This window comes from Pinus tabuliformis, chromosome 2_1 (genome assembly GCF_031772625.1).
Source record: "Pinus tabuliformis cultivar Carrire ecotype Pingquan chromosome 2_1, CPIR1, whole genome shotgun sequence".
Taxonomy (NCBI): domain Eukaryota; kingdom Viridiplantae; phylum Streptophyta; class Pinopsida; order Pinales; family Pinaceae; genus Pinus; species Pinus tabuliformis.
This window is the reverse complement of record NC_142299.1, coordinates 191623382-191628351: the sequence shown is the minus strand read 5'-3', so window position 1 is coordinate 191628351 and position 4970 is coordinate 191623382. Positions and strand designations below refer to the sequence as shown.

The following is a 4970-nucleotide window of genomic DNA, read 5'->3' as shown; positions in this document are numbered from 1 at the left end:
TGATTTAAGCTGAAAGAATGCTTATTTTTTCTGGTGTCACTTGATTTCTCAGCAACATCAATAAATTTCGTTGTGTTAACTGAACTAACAAACAAATTTGAAGAAACAGTTGGAACTTGTTCCTGCTTTCCTAATCCATTTCCTTTATCACTCTCAGGAGATCCCTCTTGAGGTGGTGAATGGTCCTGATCTTGGTTTTGATTTCTAATGGGTTTCTTGTCTTCTGGCTTATGTTGATTTTCTTTCTCCAAGTGTTCAATCATATTTTCTATTACACCAAACACATTTGTTACCACCATTTGAGTTGAATCATCCAACCCAGTTAATGCTTCAAAATCTTCTTTAACAATAATTGTAGGAGGCTGAACAGAAGACAGACCACTTTGGGGTGTTGAGTCATCAATTTTAGCGTCAGAACTTTGCTTATTCTGATCTCCTTGACAATTCATGCTCTTTTCATCATTTTTTTTTAATCAGAAATCCCTTCTCTTTTGACGTCTTCTCAACTACAGATTTTTCATCCAGTTCTGTTTTTTATTTCCCTTCGTAACTTTTCTCCCCTTTCTTACAATAGAGAATGTACCCTCAGATTTCATGGCAAGTTTGAATGTACAGTGCCATATTTATGATAAAAATAGGATATTTCTTAGCACGTACTAATATAAATATGTTCATGCTCACTCATGAGCTCCAAAAGCGCTTTAGCCTTTATTTTGGCTCTACTAGTTCCATTATGGATAAGTTCAATCAAAGACCCATATACACCAAATTATAGTCCTGTCAATAGATGGGATGAATCATTTATACACAAAGCTAGAAATACAACAACAACATTCTCCTTATTGCGAGCAGAGCCTGAACAAATGAGCTTGACAAGAATATGAATGGCTGATTGATGTCTAAGAGCTCTATGACCATCCTGGTGAGTAGTGAGTATAGAAAGAATTGCAGGAGCTTCATCAACCATTTCTGTGTTTTTGTCAACAAGCAACTCCAAAAGCAGTGGCACAACCCCAGTTCTGATATCCCTGGCTTTGTTTTCATGACACATAGACAAATTAAAAAGAGCATTTGTAGCATCCTTTTTCCCTCTTAAATTTCCATCACGAAGTAGATCAACCAAAGCTGAGATAGGTCCTGAAGCTCAAATTTCAAGCTTGTTCTCATCTATTATAGACAAGCTAAATAAGGTTTCTAAAGAATTTTCCCTTACCTCCATACTGCCATGTGTTAGCAGCTCTGTAACAGGGTGGATAGCTCCTAGTTCAATAATCAAACCCTTATTCCTTTCATGAATAGACAAGTTTAGTAGTGCGGTAATGGCATACTCTTAGGTCTTTACATCAGTTGAGGACAAAAACTTCACCAATGGAGGTACAACTCCAACCTCTACAATAAAAATCCTGTTATATGCATTTCTCTTTGTGAGCAATTGAAGTTCTCCTACAACGGCTCTTTGCACATCGACTTGCCGTCAAGAGATATTTTGAACCAAAACATCTATATGTGATTTTTCTTCAAAAGAGAAATCTGAAGTTCTACTGAGTCTTGTCATCCAACTTGAGCCTAGTTATCTTGGTTACTCAATCCCATTGGTCTCACGCCATTGGGAAATTAAGCTACAAAGAGCATAATTTGGTGTTATCATTAGGTCAGGCAAAACTTGCTGAGTTTTGGGACAAGTTTTATGTCCTGAACCCCACCATTTCTGAATGCACGAGCGCTCATAGGCCTATCCTGTAGCAATGATAACAGATTCTTTCATCAATTCCAATGAAATTCGGAAAATTTAATCCTCAGGAATAATAGGAGAGTTGATTTTCTCTGATGGGTTTCTAGAAAAACAAGCTTTTCAAAACCAATCATATTCTCCTTGAAAATTTGCATTTGCAGCATGCCTTTCTACTTGTTCAGAAGATAAATGATATGCTCATTAATCTCACCAATTTCTTCACCTTTTTATTTAATGAGTTCCTTCACTACCCTTGACTCCATATTTAATTCTAAAATAGTTTGAATTCAGAGCTTCTCTGCTAGCCTTTCCAGAATGGCTGTGTCGGCATTTCTGCATCCTTCTGAGAAAGTGCTATCATGATATCCATAGAAATCTCAATGTCCTAAGTATCCCTTTGCTCTCTTTAACTATGTGTGCATCAGTTCTACCTATACTTTCGGTCTTTTGTTGCTAATATTGATTATCAATGCCTTCATTGTCTTCACTTGATTTCTCTTGCACTCCATTTCTCAAAGGGTTCTCTTGCATGTCTTGTATCTTCTTACCCAGTGTGGAATTCCCACCAACTTGCTCAATATTAGAATCCACTTTACGGGTCTCTAATTCTATCATAGGCTCTAACTTAACTCCTGTTTGAGGATCAACACCATAAGATTCTAAATGAGAACTATTTTCTTCAGTCTTTGTCTTCGTGTGTGCATTTTGAAGCACTTCTTCATTTTGATGCACACTGAAACCTTCACTGTTAGACTTGCTATCGACCATTTCTTGTTGCCTTGTAGTGTCAGCATCTGTCACATTTTCTCCTTCAGAAACTTTACCTTCAAGACCAGGAAAATTGTCCATGTCATTGCCTTCTACTTTTGCATTATATTCCACAGACTTTTCCTGGATATTTGACTTCATATCCTTTGGTAAACTTGAAATTGGAAAACCAAGCCCAGTTAGTTTCAGATTTATTCCCTGAGCCTGGACTGCTCCAGAAATAGTAGTGGTCATCTTTCCAAAGACTTCTCCAGGCACTGCACCTTGCAATGCTGTAATAAGTGCCTCCCCTCATCCCACAACAATTAATACTTGTTGTCTATGTTCATCATCTATAGTAACAGGCATGGTTACATCAAGCATCCTCATGATAGTTTCTATTGTTTGTAGAACTTGACCTATTTCAACTTCTTCTTGGGCACTCTGTGATTCTTCAATTGTAGTTGTTGTCCTTGTTGAGTGTCCTTTTTCGGACAAGCCTGTGAACTTTCTCTTTTCAAGTTCTGTATTTGTGATCTCTTCCTATTCTTTTTGCTGAATCATATTTAGACTAGTTGATTTCTTTTTCACTTGAGATTTATGGGCTCCATCTTTACCATTGACATACATTTCATTGAAAACATCAAATGCCTCCCTGTCATTAGAATCCAGAAATTTGTCTAAACTGGAGGCAAGTGCTGAATCAATAACATGGTTTTGTGCCCCATGCACATTTGTTCTTTTAGCTTCTCGTAAGTGCCTTTTAATGATCGAACCATTTGTAGGCTTGATGGTAATGTCAATATCTTTCAAAAGAGGGTGTCGTCCCTTCAAAAGAGCAAGCTCTACTGCCACACACCACTGTATCACAAGATTGTCACACCACTATATTGTAGCATTCTGCCCTATTGCACTGGCATATTTAGTTTGAATTGAAGAATATATTAGAGTACTTGTGAATGGATTCTCTTCTATTGTATTCCGTGGAATAGAAAAATTTGGCGCAATGACGCCATCATTCTTCTTTATTATTTACCTAGAACTTGATTTGGCATAGAAGTTCTCTATTGTATCACAACCATGGGCAATTCTTGATATTGCCATTTCAAACTCGCTAACAAATGTTGCTAACAATGTTTTTGAAATATTAAATCCTTTCTTCCTCCCTTGAAATATAACCTTATTACACTGAAGAATATCTTTCATTCCCTCTACAAGTTTCCTGTCAAGAACTGAATAATGAGAAAATGGTCTGGTGGCCTCATCTAGGTCAAATGGATTCCCTATAGATACAACAGACATTAGAGGAGTTGTCCCAAATTCTTCTCCGGGATACTTGGTTAGCATATTCGCTCCATATCCCCAACCAACACCCATCAATGTAGACCATGGTTGCAACCTTAAAATGAAATATATAGCAATGCAAATATCATCACTATTAGCTGCTGCAAATAACCTTCATGTCAGGAAAGGAAAGCCTGCACATCCACAGGGATTCATAACAACAGGAAAATAACCATATTGAAGCGCTTTGTGCATGAAATATGGGACAATTTCGTCATTGCTTCCCTCTGATGATTTCAAAAAAAGCAAGAATATGCTATTGAGACCCTCCTCCCTCGCCAAGTCTAAACTCGCAGGCTAGTCCAGAGTGATCACACCCCCATCCTCCGCACTAAGACACATTCTCTGATACATAAATTCACATCCCTCTTCATTATTATCCCTAAACTCTCGCCCATCTATATTTGGTATCCTTCCTTTACATGAATATCCCGATAAGTTAACAAAATGCTTACTGCCTTTCGTTAACATTCTCCAAGTCGTTTTCGAACACAATCGACAGACAATGCAGCACCACAAACTTGTTAAAGGGTGTAGGTTTTGCGAACAAAAACTAGTGTTATAGACATTTTTGTGCCTTACAGCATGAAGCATGAAATGTCAATAATCTAAGGGATCCAAAGTCCCTAAACATGTTGTTCCTACCCCTAGAGGAACAAGGTCAGCAAACCACAGCACTGAAAATCAGTTCTCCACCTGAAAACACTCAAAAACAAGCTATTTCTGGATCATGTCAGCTGCTCCACTGAGCATCTGCGCTGAATGTCAACTGCTCCACTCTGTACCTGCGCTGAATGTCAAAAGCAATGAAGGCTACCTTCGCTGGGCGAGATTGGCCAAGTGGCACAGTCATTCTGCAAGGTGTCAAATGCCCAGGAAGCTTCCAAAATGACACTTGGATCAGGGAATTCGCCTTGTGATGAGTAAGAGGATTTAGATCTCCAAGTGGAAGCAAGAAACGCCAAGTGGACTCAAGAACTGAAGTATAACTGAAGTGGGAGAGGACACTAGTCAGCTTCATGCCAAGCTCAAGCTGACTCATCCTTTCTCCAAAACTCCTATATATAGAGCTCTCTCATGAGGTCTAGGGAGGCTGGAATCTTGTGAATGTAAGGAAGTGCTGTTGGTTTGAGTATAGAACTATTGG

General features: G+C 38.4%; 1 pseudogene; it reads right to left on the bottom strand.

The window, feature by feature from the left end:
- Positions 1–646: 646 nt before the first annotated feature.
- LOC149199381 (U-box domain-containing protein 14-like) lies at positions 647–3856 on the bottom strand (annotated as a pseudogene).
- Between the last annotated feature and the right edge of the window lie 1114 nt (positions 3857–4970).